The sequence below is a fragment of the Lissotriton vulgaris genome, chromosome 6 (genome assembly GCF_964263255.1).
Source record: "Lissotriton vulgaris chromosome 6, aLisVul1.2, whole genome shotgun sequence".
Classification (NCBI taxonomy): Eukaryota; Metazoa; Chordata; class Amphibia; order Caudata; family Salamandridae; genus Lissotriton; species Lissotriton vulgaris.
The window spans coordinates 81,852,302-81,875,966 of NC_141694.1; the positions used below are offsets into that span (position 1 = coordinate 81,852,302).

Genomic DNA, 23,665 nt, shown 5'->3' on the forward strand with positions numbered 1-23,665 from the left:
CAATGACGGCCCTGGGCATCATTTTTGGCCAGTCCCAGAGCTTTGCATTTTAGGCAGCAGCCAGTGATGGCAACTTGCGCACGTCGCACCACCCTCTATCTCGGCGCACGGGGGACGACTGTCGGCTGCTCTGGTGCATTGGTGAATTGATGACTGCTGCCAGTGCCACACAGTCCTGTCCCATCATTTACTCTGAGTGAATCCTTCCGCTTTGAGACCACAGACCAACCGGAGTCTCACTCTCTGCCTGGACGGACCAACGGAATTGAGTAATACTAGTCACGCTCACACAGCGTCTGTCGGACTCGGAGGCTGGCTGGCGTGCACTGAGCCTGGCGTGTGTGCTGCTGTGGCCCCACGGGCATGGCATGCCATGGCCCCAGCCTTCCCTTGATTCTTGAATAGGTTGAGAATCTGATCGAGAGAGACCCACCACTGCTGGTGAGAAGCACACCCCTGCCTTAATTTAAGTAAGTGAAATAAAAATAAAATTTTTAAAAATTAATTTATTTATTAAGCATTTTTGTTATAACAGCAGAAAAATACACATCTTGGTACAGCATTCTCTGCAAAAAATTCACATATTTCACTCCATACTATCATTTCTTCTGTGACACAGCCATTATGCCAACATCCCAATCAGCAACGCCGGCACTGCGATTCACTCGCCCGTTCTGCCCTTCGACCAGAGATTTATTCCTGTCACAAAACCGATCATTCCTTGATCGGCCCCCAGACCTGCCGACTTCCTCGACATCGGCTTGATCCTCGGGTCTTACGAGACCGTGATTCTACAGACCCTCTTTGCGGACAAACCAATGACTCTACGCCCAAGCTGATACTCTTCCTTCTACAATCTAGGACTGCCCCGTGCGGCATCCACGGGACTCCAGGTCATACATAGGAGCCCGACCATCACTACCGGTTGATTTTTAATCCGGCACTGCACTTTACCCATCTAGTCCTGAAGATGATCCTAAACTGTACGGATCGAAACGCCATCAACTTCTCAGCCAAAATGTAGGCGCCTCCTGCATAGCGGTTCTCTGTATAAATAACAAACGAAGTCAATTGTTGAAAGTGTTTAGAAACCTCTATGTTTGTAGTCACTGTAAATATCCTTCCACAGAACACTTTGCGCCGTTCACGCTGATCTTTCTGTCACTTGCGTCGCCGTAGTGTCACTCACTTCTCACTCGTGCACCTTGTACACACTTGGGTTACAATGAAATTTGTGTATTTACAATTGCAGTGCTGATATCAATTGTGAACAATTTCTCTGCCCTCTTCTTTAAATGTTGATTAAAACTGATGCTTTTAGCACATGTAATGAGTGAATAGAGTCTCCTTGTGCCCTCAGGGATAATGTTTTCATATCCTTACTATTTGTCCTTTAATTATACCAGTTGGGATATTGTTTCTTATATATAGCCTATTACCCCAATCCCAACCAGGTTGACGGGTTTCTACTCCTGTTGGTTTCATAACATCCCAATCTGGGCAGGCGGCGAGGAACAATAAAGCAGAGCTACATGGAGTTACAATCTCCTCTTGTGTGCTCCTGTAAACACGCTCTAAACGTAGCATTCTGAACGAGCATCCCTCCCAACATCCCCTATTTGCAGTGTCAGCTAGCATACCTACTCTCCCAATAGTCCACCCAGCAGGAACACCTCACACCACAGAGTCGACAAAATGTCCTCCCCAGGCCTCAACTAATCCCCGCAGGTTCATCAACACTAGCAACACCGGCATCTTTCACAGTCGCTGTCTCTTCCCCAGTTTCGCTCCCCGCACCCTGCACATATGCGGTGTATAATCCCCAAAAATGTTTGGGTCTGCTCCTGGGCAGAGGCATTTCGCTGTACGTCTCCGATTGTGTGGCACAGTACAACATGTCACGAGACCACTGCCGCAGCGTCGGGACAGGTCCCCTCATCCAGCACAGAGCCACTCTTCTCTTGGCCATAAGCAGCCCCATATCAACCATTCAGGTCACGCTGCCATGCTAGCCTAGCCTTGGTAAACATATGGGCCCTGTGCGACATCGCTATCTTATAAATTGCCGTAATCATTTTACGGGGGGACTCACACTTGATGACATGAGTTAACTCTAGCACCTCTGGAGGCTCTTCCATACCTTCACCCAACAAAGCCCGGAGTGCCCCCCTCACTCTATGAAATTGAAATGTATTCAGGAGTGTGGCACCTTCCGCAACCGCAGTAACTTGCTCTGAAGTACGAACCATTCCCTCATGGAAGAGGTCTCCAGCTACCACCAAGTTCAGTCGACGTAGGGCCCGTATAACGTCCCTCTCAGTGCACGGTTCTAACCATCTCATCCATTCTATTGGCATAGCAGGAGAGTACAGTAAAGCACCTGCCTGATTCTGCAGGAGCCAGTGCCACGCATACCTAGTAGTGTTTAAGGTATCCACAATGCCTGTCCTGCGATCGGCTGGTTCCATAAATATTGCCGGCAAGGAGATAGGATCAGCAAAAAGTCTCTCCATCCGCAGGAAGGGAATGTCAGCACCGCCATGTATCCAGGCATCCAGGTGGGCAGCCTGAGCCGCCCTATAATACAATTCGAAATCCGGTGCCCCCAGACCCTCCCACTGGCACGGAAGCGTGAGCACACCCCATTGAATCCTAGCTTGTTTACCCGCCCAGTTTTAACATGAATTGCCTAAGCCTAAGAAAGAAAGAGCGCGGCAGCACCAAGGGGATGTTCGTGAATAGGAATAGGAGTCTAGGAAGAACGACCATCTTCATAATGGAAATGCGCCCCATTAAGGACAGTGGAAGACGACTCCACAGCTCGACATCATCTTCCATTCGGGACATGGCCGTTCCATAATTTTTTCTGAACACGATATCCGAATCAGTATGTAGTCTGATGCCCAGGTAACGCACAGAGTCCTTCATCCACTGCAACGGATATTCCATAGCAAATTCAGTGGTGATTGGCATAAGGGGAAACAACAGTGACTTCTCCCAATTAACCTTAAGCCCCGAAAGCGCCCAAAAAGGAACAATTTCCCTGATAACCGAGGCTAAGTTATTCTCCGAGTCTCTCACATACTGGAGCGTGTTGTCTGCATAGGTGGATATAACTATTCTATACGTTGGAAAGCCAATACCCTCATTACCAACATATTCCTGCAAGGCACAAGCTAAGGGTTCCGCCACCAGAGCATAAAGAAGCGGGAACAAAGGGCAACCCTGCCGGGTGCCTCTAGTAATGTTAAAGGGGGCAGTAACTAGGTCACCAATTCGAACAGGTGCTGTAGGTTTATAATCTAAGAGTCCCTGGCAATTTCAAAAATACTGCCCCTAGCCCCATTCTGGTGAGCACCTGCTTTAAAAACATCCACTCCACTGAATCAAATGCCTTTTCCATGTCTAGAAAAACGGCTAATGCTTTATTTTCCTGTCGAACATGCTGCATTGTGCCAAATACCATGTGAATATTATAAGTTAAGTTTCTGGCTGGGATAAATCCCGCCTGTTCCGGAGCAACTAGGATATGAGACACCAGTACCAGTCTAGTAGCTAATATTTTTGCAAATAATTTTGTGTCCACATTAAGAAGGGAGAGTGGGCACAATGAACTACATTCATCCAGTGCCTTACCCGGTTTAGGAATGACCACCAACATGGCCTCTCTCATAGATGGGGGCGTGGTGCCCTTTACACACATGTCATCAAACAAGGCCATAAGGTGAGGGAGTAACTGCTCTAAGAACGTCTTGTAGAAGGCAACTATCAATCTGTCCGTTCCCGGGGCCCTACCCTCCCTCATGCCACCCAAAGCTCAATAATCTCATCCCTCTCCATCGGGTGCATTAGGAGCGCCCTATGCGAGTCCGGAAGGAAAGGGAGCTGTATATGCTCCAGATACTCCATCATCTGCTCTTCAGTCCCTGACCACCGGACCTGTACATATCCGCATAGTACTGTCGGAAGCGCTCATCGATCTCCGCCTCCTCTGTCAATAGCACCCCGCTCTCTGCCTTAATTTCCGTTACCTGTGTCCTACCACGCCGTGCTCTTATCAGGCGAGCCAGGACAGATCCCGGCCTCTCCCCCTCTCCGTATGAACGTGCTGTGGCTTATTTGCCCATGTGCTTTACTTCGCTATCGGCCGCAGCGTGATAATCCTCCAGCAGAACCTTAATCTCCCCATCTATAGTCTCATCTCCCCCCTCTAGCCGCTGCCGCTCAAGCTCTTTCAATTTACCTTCTATTTCAGCCAGAGTCATATGGATAGCCTCTAGCGCACCCGAATGCTTAGCCATTGCTACACCTCTGATATACACTTTGAACGTTTCCCAGACAGTCTGGAAACTATCCACTGAGCCGATATTGGTATCAAAGAAAGTCTCAATGGCGTCAGCCAGCTCCTCCTTAAACACTGGATCTAGTTATGAATAGGGAGGGAACCTCTATGTAAAAGGTGGCAGACATTTCCTAGATGGCTCCAAGACCAACAGTAATGGCGAATGGTCCGATAGAGAGCGGGGTAGCACTATACAATGTCGTATAAAAGTAATCAGCGCAGTGGATGCAAACCAATAATCGATACGTGTGTGTATGTTGTGAAACGCTGAGTAATGTGTGTAACCCCCTCTCTCTCCACTCCTAGCTCTCCTCACATCACATACATCCAGACATACCATAACTTCCTCCAACTTCTTCGCTGCCGCCGCTGGATTTCTGGGCGGGCCCGCTGATCTATCCAAGGCCGGATCCCTAACCAAGTTAAAGCCCCCCCCCCATAGGATCCTGGAATCCCCATAGTGAGCCACAATTCTAGCAATGTCCCCAAAAAATTCTGGACATTCATAGTTGGGCCCGTATACAAAAATAATGAGAAGGTCCAGGCCCCGGCCGCTGCACCTAGACATGACATATCTACCTCCTGGGTCTTCTTGGAGCTAGGTAAATTTGAGAGACGACCTGGGATTAACGCAATTCAATACTCCCCTAGCATGTGAGGTGAACCCCGCAGAGTCAATATTTCCCTTCAGCCCCCTGGACCTAAGCATGCGGCTCGTTTGTGGTAAATGAGTCTCCTGCAGAAGAGCCAAATCAATATTCTGCCTATTGATGTAATTCAGAACCTTCCTAAGTTTACGGTGATCATTAAGACTGCTAACATTCCATGACAACACTCTTATGTCCCCCACCCACTCTGGGTCTCCTGCCCATCACGTGCCATTAACTAAATAATCAGTGCATAATGTGTAGCCAACATGTTTGTGGGCCATTGCGCAGTGCATCATCAGCTTAACAAACAGCAAATCTCCATTAGAACCCCACACAAAAAACCACCACCCTCTCCCCCCTGCCACCCCCCACCCACAGCAGACCTCCCCAACATGGCCGCATGAAAGACATTCCCATGACCCCGTTTCCCCATTTCCCAACACCCTTTCACCCCCTCAAAGACGAGTTCAGCAACAGTGCCAGGCACACGTGAGCAGAGGTAGCCCTTCTCACCTAACTTTGACAAATAACAACAGTATATAAGGCCAATCCTGGCCCCCTCTCATCACCACGCACATATTTGATGCATAGGACTGTACCCGACATACACCCCACTAACAATTGAACAAGCCCCCACGTCACATTGCAGGTCTCTATACACAGCTTATCCTGCTAAATGAGGGAAGGTTCCCAGTGACACCCACCCCAGCCTCACTCTATGTGCACCATTGTTATATGACCCTTCCAGATGTGACACAGCAACAGAATCCCTTAGTCTCTACTTCCCCGCCCATACCCGATGAAGCTCTGCAGACCACCCATTATAACCAGACATCTCAGGAAAATGCACAATAGTACCATATATCGAAGGACATTAGCCACCCCATCACACAGTTCCCGGCACCTCACACTACCCCAATAGCTAACAGCGAAACATGTCAGTCCTGATCATCCAGCGCAGTCCTCTCCAACTCCTCCAGCTGCTGTCTTTCCGGTGTGCCCTTCCGATCTTTCATCCAGTTCTTGATGGTTTGCTGCAAAACCTTAGGGTCCGTGAAAATATGCGATTTCCCTTGCCTGTTCACACATAGCTTCGCAGGGTACAGCATGGCATAGTCCACACCCATATCCGGGAGCTGTCTCTTAAGTGGAACAAAGTGCCTGCGGGCCTCCTGCACACGAGCAGTGAAGTCAGGATAATAGGGACAGGTCCGATCCCTCATATCACAATATTTTCTTCTCTCTAGCTACACGGAGGGCCGCATCATGATCCATATAGTTGAGTAACTTTGCTATTATCTGACGCAGAGCCCCCCCCCCCCCCGACAGAGGACGAGGCCCCAGGGCCCTGTGCGCTCTCTCCACAACAAACATTGCCGAAAAGACATCATCTCCTAGCAGTGTCACCAGCAATTTCTCAACGAACTGTTCCATGTTTCCCGTGGCCGTCGTTTCCAGAACGCCAACTAGACGCAGGTTGCAGCACCGGGAACGCGCCTCAATGTCCTCAGTCTTGTCCTGCAGGACACGCAGAACCTTTCCCAGTTGTTTATGGTCTGCATCTAGCGTGGTGTGAGCCTCCTCAACTTCTGTTGGACGCCTTTCAGACATATCCAGCCGTTCAGCATGTTTATCAAGGCGTTCTGCCATTCTATCCATCCTATAAGTTAAGGCATCCATTTTCGTGCCCAAGGATGTAATGCCACTCTGCAGACTTCTCCATAGACTTCAAGATAGTATGAATGTCTTCATCGTTATCTTCTTGTGCTGTCGCCGAACCCTTAGCGCCCCCATCCGGAGCGCGAACCTGAGACTTCGATCTCTTCTGGCCAAAGGCCAGCTTCGTCTGGGTCTTACCTCCCTTGCCCATGGTACCAAGAATGCACTCTGCCAACTTCCACCAGCCGTCGTACTCTCTACACGACCCAGAAGCTGGTCAGAATCCAAAACAGGATCTACCAGGGAAGCCCGCTATTTTATCCACTCTCCACTCATTGCTTCTTTCTCCAGGAACTCTTAGTGCATCCACAGCAAAGCCCCGCGTCGACGCCAAGATCTTCTGATCAACTGGACCATCCACAAGTAGACATCCAGTAAGTGGGGCACTGAAGGCGGGATTATATGTCACTGCGCCAACACCTCTGGTCCGCTTCCAACCACACACGTGCAATGCTGAGTTGCTCAGGAAGTAATCTGCGTGCACAAATATCAAGTTTCTACAAACCACAAGCCAATCTTCCGGTGGACGCCGGAAAGCCCTTATTCCTCGTGACATCGCCTGTCTTCCCTCTGTTGCCAGCAAGTCACCAATCTGCTCCTCGCAATCCCCAATCCAGTCCATGCAGGCAAGGTCAAGTCCAACCCCAGGTAAATTAGTGAGCAGCTCCGCCCCTGGGACACCACAACCAGCCTCTCCGCCAGGCCAGGTCCTTCACCTCTCTGCCAGACCCAACCGAGTCCAAGTCCCAGTGGCAGCTGGAGTGCCACAGCCTAGTGCCCCCCCCCTCACGTGCTCCACTCCAATTCCGCCGATCCAAGATGCTCTCTGGGCCCCTGCCACTGCACCAAACCTAAGTAAGGCCCCAATAGTGTGCTCCTACCGCTATCACCCGGGTGCGCAGTACAGTAGGAGAGGAGCTGCGAGTAACCGCTCAAACAGCACGCCTCCGCACCTCTCAGCAGCGCTACTGCATCTCCGCCGAGAAGCCTACGCAGCAGGGCCCCACCGTGCTCCGCCGCCTCTGCAGCCCCTCCGTATCGCTCCACCGGCCTCCAGGCAGCCCCACAAGGACCCCGCTGTCCCTCAGTACCCCTCCGATCACCGCCAAGGCAGGCAGCACCTCGCGCTATCTAGTCTCTGGTGCGCTCCACTGACCGCGGCGACCCAGGCAGGGCCCAGCCGCATGTCGCGTGACGCGCCCCGGCAGAAGTTCACACTGTGGTACGGGGATCTGCGGCCCAGTCGCCGCGAGCGTTTCTCCTGCAGCTTTCACTTCCGTCAGGCAGCAATTCTGATTTTAGTGCTTTCGAAGGGCTCTGCATCTCTTCAGACACAACGACGGCTGGTTAGAGGGCTACAAAAGCACCAATGCAGCAGGATAATTGAAGAATAGTTAGATGAATAGACGGAGCACCGGGCTCAGGCGGCCATCGCGCTCCCGAGCTAGCTCTGCCCCCAGTGAAATAAAATGTTTACCTCTCTGTCCAGGCTATACAGCAGCCGTAGGAACTGGTCTGGGTTGAAATGTATGCCACAGAGGGTGTGTGCACTGACCAATGCGTTCCTGGCTGTTTGCAGCCAAGCTAACATTTGTTAAATTAACTTCCGGGTGGCTGTTTAAGGTATCTCTGGTGCCATTTTTCGATATGGATGAAAGTTGGTAGGACCCCACATGTGAAGTTACCAGAAGGGGAGGGGCAGGCCTGTGTGTTTTATAGTGCCTTTTTCCATGGTGGGACGGTGTGTTACTTTTGCTGCTGCATTAAAGAGAAAAACATGTCAATTGTATTTACTCTTGAAATTAATGGGTGGTCTTTTTTGGAAAAAGTTGTCGAAGCAGGTTTCGTGTTTGGGTAAAATTATTCCTTCCTAAAATGGAAGGCTTTGATGCTATAGAATTTCTTTTAGCCTAAGCACAAGGGGGGAATAACCTAGTTAGTCAGTACGCAAGTGACATCATGGTGTGTGCCATCATAGCCCATGATGTCACAATGTGACATCACAAGAAGTAACATCAGATAAGATCCCACACATTGGTTTTTATTAGGTATATCATGAGTGCATTAAGCGCATTATTTGAGTTAACAAATTTTGCTTTAGGTTTGTGCTGAAAAAGTGGCACACTCCTGATGCAAAATGTGGGCCTCAACTATTTTTACAATTTTTTTAAAACCCTGTGTTATATCTGCTGCTCAGCCTGTGAGTCTGTGGAGTGAAATGTTGGTGTGAGAGCTGGTTATGCAATGTTGGATGCGAGAGAGTGTCAGTTGGAGTAAGGGCTGAGCAGCAGGGAGGCAGCTCCTAGTGGGGCTCTTCTGTATAACATCTAATTCGGAATAAATCTTCATAGAAAAACTACGTGGAATGGACCTATGTATTTACAACATATTTTGGCGACGATTTAAGAAGGAAGTTCCTATGTGTGCCACCTTACTGGACTGAAACCTGTCAAGCTTGAAGTAAGTGAATTGAAACTGAAGAAATTCATGAGGAACTTGATGAATCTGGTACCCAGAGCCCCACCAGTGACCACCCCATCGGTTGCACACAACCCAACGGTGCCAGTTTCATCTGTGATGTTCCAGTTCCTGCTCTACTTCCCTCCCTCTCCATCTCCTTTGGGACTGCCGTCCCCATCCTGTCATTTTGGGACCGTGCCTTCAAAGTGCAGTTTCCCAGGAGAGCGTATCTTCCTACCTTCTTTTGCTGCCCTCCTGCTTTGGATGAGCTTTTCCTGCCTTGCTGCCCGTTCTTCTACTTTGGAAAAGTGTTTTCCTGTCCTTCTACATGCCTGCTACGCTGCCTTAAACAAGATTTACTTTCCCTGTTGCCTTGGGATAGTTTGCTCTTAAACTGCTGTTTACCTGTGGATTGACCAGTTTCAGCTCCCTTCTGCTTATTTGCTTTCAAGTGCCCTGAGAATCTCCTACCGTGGAGAAGACCTTAGATTCCTGAGTGGTTCAACCCAGATGTCTGCTCTCAGCAATCAAGTTTTGCTTGGGTTGCCTCTTGCCTGCCTCACATGCTGTTGCAAATTACTATGCAGTAATCACAGTTTCTGCTCTACTCGTTCTGCTTTGCTAACATTTGCTTGAATCGAAGGATATTGTATGTATTCTGGGTGGCAGGGACCTGTGGCTGTATTCGAAGGGCCATTTGTGAGTACTTTTGTTTTTAAGCGTTACTACTCCGTGTGTTATTTTCAAGGCAGTTAAACCGCTCTTTCATCTTTAAAACCAGCCACGAGCACATGTAGAGCGCGCGCAGCCTTACCTGTGCTTAGCTTTCTTCGTTGTCACTGTGACGCGATCTTCCATCCAGCTGCACACTGGCGTAACGAAAAGTGAGGGGGCCTCCCTGCACGGTACTTAGGTGGGCCCCCTCCGGGCCCAATCAGGAGCTCTCCAGGCCAATGTTCAGTGCTGAGGGGGCGCCTTTGAGCTACGGGCCCCCCCGCACCGTGTGTCGTGCGGGGGCCTGTGTACGCCCCTGCAGCTGCAACGTTTTGGAGCACAGTGATGCCGAGAGTAATCCGATGCGGAATCACTAGTGCGTGCCACCATCTTGTGTTTGGCGTTCCATTAAGTCAGATACAGCTATCTGCATGCTTTCAACTTTGCCAACCACATTTGTTTTTTGTTTCTTTTGTGTGTTACAAGGAAGTCCATTGCAATGTCGTCTGTCATGCTTTTCTTCAGTGTCTGGGAGTTGACTTTGCTGGGACTTTGTTAATGCCTGCAACATCTTGAGGAACGTATTTATGCCACCGCAGGTATGGAATGCTGTTTATATAGTGATCAGCTTATTTACCTTGAGCTCGAGGGAGTGCCAGTCCTGAAGTGTTTTTTTCCACATTGCGATAAAATTCTCTATAAGATCTTCAATCTTTATGGTATTTATGCAGACATCGTTAATACTTACGTCCTCCTTCATGCTGTGTTATTGTGACTTTTGGCTTTTCAACCAGTCATATTATTGGGAGCTAAGACTGATCCACGGAAACTGCATCCAAGTTTCAAAATTGATTTTTATTTTCCTGCTGGACATTTAGTACTTGAAGGTCATGAAGGTTGTGCAACTCGGGTGAGATATCGCTCATCAGGGTTTTCACATGTTCTTTTTCATTATTGCATCTTGTTTCCAAATGCTTTGCTTTGACTCTAAAGGCATTCTTTTGGGAAGAGGTAAGTTTTTAGCTCTTTGCAAAACGCCGTTTCCGAGGTTTCCAGGCGCAGCTTACTGGGCAGTCCCACACATTCCACTCTAACTAGTGATGTTGGAGGACGTTTTTAAATTGTTTTCTGGGTGACCCTCCGTGCTGTGTCTTTTTTCTCACACATTCTACCCCGGTGTGCGTTGGGTGAAGTTCTGCTATTCTTGTAAGTTGTATTGTGCTGTGAGGTGTCCCCCCACACATTCCACCCCAAACTTTCTTGAGGGAAGTGCTATTGTATCTGAGTGTCCCTCTGTGCTGTGTGGTTTGTTTTGCCTCGACACATTCCATCCCAGCTAGTACTAGGGGACGTGCTGCAGTTTCCTGCATGGTGAAGATTTTTTTTGAGCCAACAAAAAGAGGGGGGGGACCGAGGAGCGAATTATGGTCCAGTTTCCGTGCTCCTCTAGCATTACTTGAACAAAAAAGGACACTGTTCCACAGGTAGGGTAGCAAGGAATACCCTGTAACCCTTACCAGAAAACTAAAGAGAAGAGAGAAAAAGAAAGACCTAGGTATGAATAGGGACCCCCCCATAAAGGAGAAAGAACAAGTCTTGTCTCCTGTTGCCCTCACACACCCCAGAGGGTGTCATGCTTCGTGGTCGGGCATTTGCTTCTCCTAGGGACCGGCACTGCAATGCCCTACGGGTCCCCCGAAGGGTCACTTTGGCGGAGATCTTTTTGGGGAAATGCCGGATGGTGCCTGTGGGTATGTGGGGTGTGAGTCCCTTGAAGAGGGTGAGGAAGTGCGTGCAAGAAAGTATCAAATTAAATCCGGAATTACTAAACTAGAAACTAGGGCGGGAATTGTGCCTGTATAAAAATGGAATTAGAACCTCTCGGGTACGAGGTTACCCGAACAAGCATACATATGCCTGCTGTAGACCAACATGTTTCGCGCCCCTATTGCCACTAGGGTCATTGGCGCTTCTGCAGGATCAAAAGATAGGATATGGTGAAGTGCACGTGAAGTGAATAGTTAAAAAAAAATACCCTCATAATCAGTCAGGGCCCGCCAACATCCAGTTTCCCATACAGGGTGGCTGAAGATAGTAAAAGCTCCAGATGAATACCTAGGAGAGAAAGACAGGATAGAGAACATACAGTATGTGCATCAGTAACAATTTGGTGCATCAAAACGTGCCACAATCGTGTGCACAACCTGCAACAACAAAAAAGACACACAAACCCTAAATATGGGATATATCGGCCGTGACCCTAGTCCCTGACAGCCCCCTCCCTGGTGCACTCCTTATGTATGCATGCCCGCAAAAGCCAAGTACATCTCATGGCCAGTCTCGTGGATATCCTTCATATCAAATGCGAGAACAAAGTATCATAAATGGTTAAAGGTACCCGAGATTACAGAATGTAAGCATACAGGACCAGTCATGGTCCTGGTAATGGATTTATACAATCTATTAGATAGGTCTGTTGATTACTGTAGGTTATTGGTGTAGCAAATATTAACTTTACATGTTGGGAGTGACATTTTATTGGGATTAACATTACTTGTAGTGTAAAATGCAAAGGGGAAAAGAAAGGGTGTGTCTGCTTGTCACAGACTTGAGTCCGACATAGAAAGTTGAGTAAGTATGATGAGTATTATATTAGGATGTATTCATTTTTGCTGTGATCAATAAGTTGTCCACAGTGAGGACTGATATTAAAAAGGAGTAGCATTAAGGCAGATGCCCAGTTAACTCCCTCCCACTATCTGTATATTGAATAGAATGTATATTTGTTGTTTAAATGATTACTGATGACTATTTCTGCATAATTTGAGACTTGCTACTTTGGGATGGTTTTTGGGGTGACACTTGTCTGCGTTGGGCTGAATTTGGGCTTATACTTGAGCGGTTTTAGGCTTGGGATGGGTTTCAAAGTCTGGCAACACTAAAAGCACAAAACCACAGCGGCGCCTCACCTTTGCGACAGCAACCAACCACCAGTGCAGTGAGCTAGGTGCAAGCAAGAGCAGTTTGCATGTAGCCAAGCCCAGCGAGTGCCAGGGTTTCACTTATAAGGGGGAGGGGTCGCCATGTATTGGATATGCAGATGTTTGGCGGAAAGCTTCACCCTAGCAACAGAAGCACGAGACTGAAATAATCAGCTACTGAGGCCAGATGAGATCTGTCGGCCCGTACCCACCCAAGGAGCCAAAGGCCCGCCCATCAGAAATGCTGTTTATCTGAGCTTACATACTATACAGTTGGCTGAATTTTCTCCACCATGTGAACCCTACTGTGGCGGAAGTGACCTCCAGCTAATGTGACCTAAATTCCAAACTTTGAGACTCACTTTGAGGCGGAAGTGACCTCTGAAAATGGCACATTTGCTGTTGTTTTCTTAAAATGTAACGTATACGCAAAAATATTATCTTACTATTTGATATAATATTTGAAATGAGTTGAAATCATTAAATTACTCTTAAAATAGATTTACGAAAATGTTTCCATTAATGTTACTGGCTTCTTACATTTTTTGGTAATAATGTTACAATTTTCTAATGCAATATACAGAACTATTATATACAATATTCAGAATTATTATTGGCCTATATTTTTTCAGGTAGAAAGGATCAAAAATGGCAGACAGGAAAAAACTCTCAGGTGCCCAGTACAGAAAAAGAAAACACAATAGAGAAATAGAACTATCCAAATTGAACTGGTCTATTGAAAAATTTCCACGTCCTCTTATGAGTTCTCTTGAAATTGCTTGGGCATTAACTTCAACCTCAGAAAAAAGATGACGATATAGGACTACCAGACAAGGACATAGAAGTTAACAGCCGAAAGCAAGAAGAACACGTTGTAGTAGATATTGCAAAGGATAACCTTGAAAATGATGGTGGTCAAAGTAAACGCCCGAAAATAACTGAAGAAAGCGTAAAAATAGATTATTCAGATCCTGCTTCCTGGGAAGACTTACCAATAAGTGGAGGCAAATTAAGAACTCTTTTGGTTGAAAATGGGCCAAAACAAGTGAGCAAAAACTTCCAAATGGAGAAGAAGTTTACAGTGAATACCTCCAGCATTCTGTATCAACCGATAAAGTTTTCTGTTTTTGCTGCAACGTATTTGGCGGAAATTCAAGTTTAAGCACAAGTTTCACTCAGAATGGATGCAACAATTGGCATAACATATCAGCAATTCTATCTTCACACGAAAAGAGTGTTGAACATATTACCAACTTCCATAACTAGAAAGGCCTCTATACCAGTCTAAAACAAGACGCAACTATAGATAGTGTGAATACAAAAAACCTTAAAGAAGAAGAAAAGTACTGGCATCAGATCTTAGAGCGTGTAATATCTGTCTGGATCAGGGGCTGGATACCTGCGGCGGAGACTGGCCTTTTATCGACCAGTCCGCTCCTTGCGTTCGGAATCCCTCTATAAAGCGGTGGTTCCTCGGGTGAGGAAGGCCCGCGCGGGAGGGCGCTCTTTCAGCTGCAAAGCTCCCCAGCTGTGGAACTCGCTACCTCTTTCGCTGCGCAGCACTGCCAATTTGCTCCAGTTCAGGAAGAGTCAGAAGACCTGGCTTTTTAATCCTTAGGCTGTTCTTATTGTTTCTGTTTCAGTTTTTTTTTCTTATTCTTTTTGCTGTGTTGTGTTATTTTTATTCTGAGTTGCAGGTGGAAAGCGCCGGGACACTCTTTCGAGTAGCCGTGCGCTATACAAGAACGTTATAACATAACATAACATAACATAACATAACATCTCTTGTAAGAGTTCTAGGAGCACAACATTTGGCCTTCTGTGGCAGCAGTGATAATTTTCATGCTCATGACAATGGCAATTTTCTTAAAATTGTGGAATTGCTCGCTATGTTTGATCTTATTATGAATGAACATCTTAGGAGAATAAAAAATATGGGTAGAAGACATGCTCACTATTTAAGCAACATTATTCAAAACAAACTGATCCAAGTGCTATCAAACGGAATCAAAGTGAAAATGATTCCATTGGTTAAAAAGGCAAAGTATTTTTCAATCATTCTTGATTGCACCCCAGATATCAGCCGCACAGAACAAATGACCATTATCATAGGATTTGTGGACATCGTGCAATTTTCAGGAACAGAGTCATTTCAGTCTTCTGATGAAGAATTCCAAGAAACCTGCCTCGTGCAAATAAAAGAACACGTTTTGGGATTTGTACGACTAAACAAAACCACAGGTGAATCAATGAGTCATGTTCTGAGAAATCAGTTCAAAAGCTTATCATTGTCACTTAAAGACCTAAGAGGTCAGGGTTATGATAAAAGGAGCAATATGAAGGGCAAGGAAATAGGTCTGCAGAAGAAAATTCTGGATATTAACCTGTGTGCCTTCTATGTCCCCTGCAGTTCCCACACCCTGAACCCCATACTAAATGGCGCTGCTTCGTGTTGCACTGAAGCAAAAGCCTTTTTTTATGTTATATAAGAGTAGAGAGGCGCACACAATGAAGTCAGTGATACAAGAGAGTCCATTGTATGTATTCTTTGCTGCTTCTCCACGTCGATGGGATATACTGAAATGTCGTATACCGTCTTTGACTATAAAACCTCTGAGTGGTACTCGGTGGTCAATCAGGTTTGATGCCTTAACTCCCATCAGGTACCAGTTACCACATGTGTATGAGGCGTTGTTTGAAATAACTGAAGATTCAACTCTCAAAGGCTTTTCTGGTTCCATGACTAAGGTTGAAGCTGAAGGTCTTCTAAACAGCATATCTTCATTTAAGTTTGTTGTGGCAGTTGTAACATGGTACAGTATATTATTTCAAATCAATTTGACCAGTAAACTGCTGCAATCGAACACTTTACTCTTGAGAAAACAGTAAATAAGCTTAAAAATACAAAGGAGTATTTAGAAAACATGAGGAGTGACATGGAATTTGAGAGAGTTTTGGTTGATGCTCGAGAGCTAGATGAAGAAATCAATATGAGCAATTTTTCACCCAGATAAGAAGGAGGAAAACAAAATTGTTTGCTTATGAATCAGAAGATTAACCCATCGCTGACCCCAAAGAGAAGTTCTGAGTAAATTACTATTTTGCAATATTGGACACAGCAATTAGTTCAGCAAAAGAACGATTCACACAGTTGAATAAAATTGCAAGATTATTTGGTTTTCTATACAATATAAGTGACCTCAAGATGAAAACTTCCAAAGAACTCATGGATTTGTGTATCAAATTGGAAACAGCTCTAACCGGCATAGAACTGGAGAAACACCATTTTATCTAAAGGACATTGACGCAGCAGCTCTCTGCTCGGAACTTTCAGGAATAAGTCATCAAATACAACAAAATGTGAAACCCAAATATGTGCTGAACTATCAGTGCCAAAACAAGTTAGAAAATGTTTTTCCTAATTTGTTCATAGATCTTCGTATCCTTTTGACTTTACCGATATCAGTGGCAAGTGTGGAGAGGAGTTTCTCAAAACTCAAATTAATAAAAACCTATCTGCGCAGTTCCATGAGCCAAGAGAGACTCATGGGACTAGCCACAATTTCAGTAGAAAAAGACATGGCTTACCAGCTTGACATTAGAGATCTTCTTAAAGACTTTGCTAACATAAAGGCAAGGAAGGTACCACTGGATTAAGAGAAAGAACCCAAAACACCATTGAAGTTAGAAGAGAGAAATATAAAAACAAAATAAAATACCATGAACAGTGCTTATTTAGTTATTTAATGTTTGATGTATTTCATTGCTTAACATTGAATACAAGTTCTTTTATATCTAATGCTTTCATTCTTCTAGTCTGATGACAGGAGGAGAGAGTCATGGTAGTAAAAGGGAAGGGCCGCATTTTTCAATACTCGCCTAGGGTGGCAAAACACCTAGAAACGGCCCAGCCGGCGAGACAGCAGGCTGCAACCGAATCTGGTCAGGCTGCCTCCGTGGACCGCCTGTGGCTCTCACTCTGCGTCCGCCAAATACCGGCGTCCGCACTTGCTCGTAAACTGAGCCTGGTATCAGAAATATGCAGGGGCAAGCTAAAAACATCCGCAGCCTTACCTGGGAACACACGTGGGTCATGCAGCAAGTCTCGGGTAATGGGTCACGAGATACGAGACTCTAACTTGGGCTATAATCTAAATCACTATGATCTGGTGGTTCTGGTCGGATATTGTATAGAGGCACCTTGAATTTCTTTTGACAACTGAAACTTTATGCTCTGTCTAAATTCACTACCTAATCACCGTAGAAGAGTGATTATACTTGTTGACAAGACCTGACTGACATAATAAGCACTACTTTTGTATACACAGCTCTACCACTACTCGCCCTTTAGCTACTGTTAATGCAGACATAATGAAATCACAAGTATAGCCCAATAAAGAGGAGAGAGCACCTGAGACCCACAGTCAAGTCCCCAGGGTACACAAAAAGAGGGCATAATATCTACGAGGAAATTCCATGAGCAAATGGTGGCCCAGGTGCCCAGAGGAAGAGTCAAGGTAAAAACACCATAATGTGGGTTGAATTCTTGTGGGCACTCAACCATTTACTTAAATTAGTGGATATTATTATTTTTGCTCTCTGTATTTCCAGCCTACATTATTATCAATTTAATATGCAAAAAAAGTACAAATAAAGGCTGCATGCATTCTACAATGGTTTCTTTAACAGTAATTCATCTACAAATGCGGGGTTAATGGAACCTTTTTCTGGATTCTTCACCATTGGGTACATTAATTGCATATTTAGGGGGTCATTAGGATGGCAGTCGGAAAATCACTCCCACCACCATGGTAGCGGGAAAACACTGCCCGCTAGGACCGAGGCATAACCCCCTGTCCCATTAGTATGCTCCGCAGTTGAAATCGGACTGCGGCGGTCGGATCGCGGCATTTAACATTGCAACGGTTGCTGCTGCCAGCAGCACCGCTGCGATGTCCACAAAAGCATATCCTGCATATACCTGCACTGTGTCGAAGGCCCTGCATCGTGCCTGTTCCACCTGGTACAGCGATATGTAGGGGGGGTACCATGGGTATCCCCCCCAGTACACCCACACACACCAAAACACATTGGGGGCCCGCAATAGGCCCCCGGAGAAATTCTCTGCGTGCCTTTCTATGGCGGTTCCACCACCACGGAAAGGCTGGCTACCGCCGGCATCATAATCCTGCCTGCGGAGCCTGGCCGTGCACTCGCCCCACTTTAGGGGTCTAGCTCCGCCCACCATGGAAGCATGCGGACTACTACATGCAAAAAAGTGGCGGGCGGAAAATCGCACCACGGCAGTCATTACCCAATGCTAATGGGTTAGAATCGAAAGCCGCTGCCGGCCCGACGCACCATCCTAATAAACCGCTTAGTGTCTATACATAAAGTTGTCAAATATACATTCATGATATGTATTTTAGGCTCACCAGCAGCATCCTTATGTTATTACTGAGCAACATTCAAATGTAACAGAACCTCTCACATTCTATTGGAACTGAAGCGTAGCCTTGCTGACCACTTGGAATGTTAAATTACATTGCAACATAGATCAGTGTACATTCCAAAGCTTAGGGTGAGGAAATCAAATGATGGCCCAAACCAGCTTTCTGCTATTTGTATTTTTAATAATATTTATATTAGAGCTTTTTAGTTGCTCTGTGATAGAGTAGATTATGCTCATTAATGCCAGGCAACTTTGCCTCAAACTATAACAAATTTCATCTTGATAATTTATTGATGGTTAGTTAGTTAACAATATAGGGATACAGAAGCCCACCTTTCTGCAGATATATTAACCTAAGTAATAATACTGTTATGCATATGCCTTAAAATCCCAATAACCTTTCTATGTAAGGTCATTCAGGTTACAATGATTTGAGAACCATTATGCTAATAATGATGGACCAAGTGTATTCTTATAGTATCCCCTTCGGAGAGTAAGGAATTGAAGTGCCCTGCATGTTAGATCAAAGCTGTGTAAATAGTTATAGAAAGTACCATCTCTATAAAGCATGAACTCTTCTTAAACCAAAACAGTCCTAATAATTATTTTACCTGATAAGATATTGGTAGACCTATCAACTGTTCACTGGGTCACACAGCTTCTTTGATAGGAAGCCATTGCTACACGACTGATTCTTTATTGGTTAGGCAGAGTCTTGACACTGTGCTACAAATGACAATAGGCATTTTATTTGGACAAGGGCAGGTCTCCGTTATTCAAAGTGCACCTGTCAGAACATCACTGAGTGGCTCTAGCAACACATTCCCACTGGCAGAGTTCTAACGTTTCAGTGATTCCTGCTCATACAGACCAGGCTCCTTCCTTGCATCCGGTGACATGCAATCTTGACTGTAAAAAGGGACCAACAGAACTACAATCACAAACTGCATAAAAAACACCTGAACCGTATGAGGTGCTTGAGCATGGAGCTGGGTAACTAAAAAGCACTGCACTCTGCTTTTGAAACTTTTCTCTAAAGCTGAATTCTAGCAAATCTCTCAAATGAAGGCAGCGATGAGGAACCGCTAAAGGACTCTGCTTCAGCCTTGGCGCCCTGACTTGAATCATGATCATCCCAATAATCCTGATGCCGTGTTCACCTGCCAGTGGTTGATATATCTCGATAGGAATAACTATATTGAGCCCAATACCTAGCAGATCTCTCTTCAAATGAACATTGAAGCTTGATCATACAATCTCAGCAGCACCCCCGCGTGCTAAACTTTGGCCACAAAAATAGCTGCAGCTTCTGCTTTTTTGTCTGAATACTAGGATCCCTGGCAGACATATGACAATTTTGCTTGCAGTGTAAAATGTGAAAGGGAAGTGAAAGTATTTTCTTTCTAATTTATATTTTTCCAGTAATCCTAGGACAGACCAGAAGATCACAAGAATGATGGGCAGGCCAAATGCAGCTTCTCTCTCCTCAGCACACTTCCTGGTGCTCTGACTTCAAAAGCACACTGTTGCATGCACCACTCTCAGCTGGTCTTTATTCTGGTTACCAAACAGCCGGAGACAAATGTGGTAATATCCTTCACTTACATGTACTGCTGGTTTCAGCAGTACTGTAGCTGCTTTCTCGTTCCTGTGCTTGGTTGGATGCTACCTATTTTTTCCTAAGAGAAATCACTGTTAGCATTTAGCTAGAGCTGCTTGAGGCCCCACTCAGCATGCTTGAAAGAAGCTATGGGGACGGGGGGGGGGGGATAGCATGAGGTAATACTTTGGGTTTGGATAACATTACAGTGGATTATTGCCCAGAAATGCCCATACTCCTCCTGGATAGACTGTTGGGAGTTACTGATGAGGCCAAGAGAGTCGGTCACCTGCTGCCCACAATGGAGGAAGCAATCTGGGAAAAGATCACACCCTTGTATCACACTATCATCCAATCTCCTTAAAGAATAAAGATGTTAAGTTGTTGACTAAAGCGCCTGCTAATATGATGTTGGAGGTCATTTGGTTCCTTATACATGATGATCCAAAAGGGTTCATACTCCGTAGTAGCACGCTGTTTAATATCAGACAACTGACCCATTATGAGGGCTCAGTAAGTCAATGCCGCCCTTGACCTGGAGCGTGCATTTGAACCCATTAGCTGGAGATATCTTTGGGTGGTTGTGTAAACTACGTGGTTTGGCTCTAATTTCATTGGCCTGGTTAATTTGCTCAATGCAGACACATGGTCCCGCTCTTCCCGATGCTCTTTGCAGTTGAGGTTGAGCACTTTGCATATCGACTGCGTGACCGGTTGAGCACCTGGGGTATTCGGGTAGGTGACTATGTGCCTGTCGTATCTCTCTAAGTAGATCATGTTTTGCTGTATTTGAGAGACCCTAGGTGCCCTTTGCATTTACTCTCTCATACTCTGTATCTGTGGTATGCACAAGCGCCTCCAAGTAGAGTCCGTTGTTACTCAGTAGGTTGGGATGCATTCCAAAGGCTCCACTCCCATACTTTTAGTAGGACCCCAGATGGCAGGGAGATTCAATATCAAGGGTTTTTGAAAAACTATTCCGCTGGATCCCATTGGCAAACATGGTAATTTATCCAAGGTTCTATACATCCTACAGAACACCATGTACCCAATTCCCATGGAGACATTTCGTAGCTCAGATATTTTACTCGGTGACCTGGTTTGGGCGGGTTAGCGAAGTAGAGTGAAGCTGTTGAGGTGTTGAAACTTCCTGGCTGGAGTAAGGTCTGCGGCTCCTGGACATCTTTTTATACTATGCGGCTGCCCAACAGCAACATGCAACACAGTGGCTTGCCGAGGGCCAGAACTAAGAACAGTCCCTACTGGCGCGTACCTATGGAGAATGCATGCTCCTGGACTTGTTTTAAGAGACGAGAAGAACAGACAGCGATGCCTTACCTAGTGCAGCAGATGGACGTGGAATACCATAGAGTAGTGGTACAGATGCTAGAAAGATGCTCATTTGCATTAGACATCCCCTTCTGGATATGCAGACTGTTCCAGGTCATACAGAGAGAGAGCCATGTCCTTTCGGGACTGGAAAGAAGTGGGTTGTAAAACTAGAGGAGATTTGTATTTGAATGGCACATTTCTCTTCCTGGCCCATTGTCAGTAATGCTTTGGTGTGGGGCACGAACAATTGCTGCAATATGCATGGATAGCTCATATTGGCCTACTTTCTCTGGGACCCTATATGGGTAATTGTTTATGAATTAGGGGGTGTTGGAAGATCACACAGGTATCAAAGCACTGGGGTGATGGATCGACAGGAAAACATGGACAGGGCCTACCATAGATGAGCGGATAATTACCCCGAGCTTCTGATGGGGGGGACTGGAGAATAGCTTACAAACAGTTAAAAGAAGTCTCCCCAAATGCCCGGTTTAATCCAGGCCCTACAATGACCAGGATTTACCCTCACAAACGTGCTGTGTGTGGGGAGAAGTGTGCCCTCTTTTTTGCATGTTGTCTGGAGCTGCCCGCGCTAGAGATTTTTTGGGACCAGGTTCAGAGCTCTCACATATGACTGGGGCGGCACTGGTCAAAACATGTTTCCTGTGTATATTTCCTCTCAAGAAATGGCATAAAATGAGGTTACATATGCGCTGTGGACAGTGTTGGCACAATGTTGCTAGTTATTAGTTTAGGAAAGGGCAAACAGATTTACAGGAAGTGGCACTGGCAGACGAAAAACATATTACGTCGACGAAACGCAATGAGAAAGGGACGTCGATCTAGCTGAATGGGTTGAAATGTTGACTCTAATAAACAGCCCTCGTTGATTGAGGAGGAGAGACCGATTGGAGTGCCGGCGGAGGCGGCCTCTTGTAATACACACGGATCTGCAAGGTACTTATGTTTGCTACAGATGGGGAACATTGTGTTCTTTATTGGGGGGTGTTCTGCTTGTGGACACAACTTCTTTCTGTGCTACATATATGATTGAGACTCTTGGCGATGGGGGATGGGTTAACTGAATTAAAATAAAATAAAATAAAAAAACTATGACTCATTTACCTGTAGGGTTACAATATTTATACTTTTGTTGGATGTAAATCCCTTAAGACTTTTAATAAATGTGTCCATTTTAAAGATCTGAATCTTTTAGTTACTAATGATATCTTTTATCTGGCACACTGTCCTCTTCAGCATGCTTTCTCTTTACTTTCAGAGCTCTGCACGCCATACTCCTGCCACTCCAAAAGATGAGAAACCAATACAAAGTTTCTAACTAAAGCCAACATTGGACAGCAGCGGTAACAGCCACATGAACCAAAAGCAAACAGAACAAGAGACATTTATGATACATGAGAGCTAAAGGCAGCAGGTACCATCAGTAGCTTCAGAATTAAATGTAAGTTCACTTACTCGGGAACAACATATTGCAGCTTAATGGACTAGATCTCATATTATTTCATGCATGGATCAGACAATGATTTACAGCTGAATTTAATTATTCCCATAATACAACATTTTAGGATCAGGCAAGGGTTTACAGTTGAAAGGAATGAATCCCATATTAGAACAGGTAAGGCTCAGGTAAGGTTTTACTGTTGAGTTCTTAAAACATGTGAAGGATCAGGAAAGGATTAATAAATGATGGGTGCTGCTTGCACGCCGAAGGGGATGGCAGCCGTCTGTCGGAGCTCCGCATTGTGTTGGAGGTTTTTTTCTTGGACTCTCCGCTTCCCCTAATTTAATTATTGCTGGAAGCAAGAGAAAATTCTCCAACTCCTTGGAGGTGAAGGACACTGCTTTTCCAATAGGCTTCTTTCACCCGCCTGGCAGCAACAGCTGAAGCATGCCACAGCAATTTTTAGAGCTCGAGCCCTGCGTTGCACGACGCAGCGGTGCTCGCACAGGGCGAGAGCCCTTTTGTCTGGGGTTTGAAAACGAACCCTGGAATCGGACACGCTCGTGTGTGTGTTTTTCCTTTTGGGTTCCGTTATTGGGCTTTCATTGCGTGTTTTTTTAACAGAGCACGCAATAGGCCAAAGGCGAGCGCATTGCTATTCCCTTGGTCTATTGGTGTCTGTTACACGCACCAAACCCCATATGTTTTCAAACATCGTGCCCAGACATGGGTACGATAATTGAAAGCGCCCGTGGGCGTGTTTTAACTGCGACAGATTTATCGCACAGCTTCTTAACTCCTCTACTCAAGAACACGAAAATTAAGTACCGGGTGAGGAGATGTCATGTAGGATGTTTATGGATCTGAGACAGCCAAGAAATGTTAAGCGCTCTCTCTAATAATTAGCAAATGAAAGCAGCCCTACACTTCCAGGCTATCTCTGGAAGGGGGCA

General features: G+C 45.8%; 1 protein-coding gene across 2 annotated transcripts in view; it reads right to left on the minus strand.

Moving 5' to 3' along the window:
* LOC147706829 (ATP-binding cassette sub-family C member 10-like) overlaps positions 1 to 23,665 on the minus strand; it is a 1,327,484-nt gene that overhangs the window by 1,175,450 nt on the left and 128,369 nt on the right. The window contains exon 3 of one of the 2 annotated variants that reach the window (XM_086925964.1): positions 11,921 to 12,000. The exons of the other annotated variant lie outside the window; for it this stretch is intronic. The gene's annotated coding sequence lies outside the window, so the exon portion shown is untranslated. The remainder of the gene's footprint in view (positions 1 to 11,920; positions 12,001 to 23,665) is intronic. 2 annotated transcript variants of the gene reach the window in all.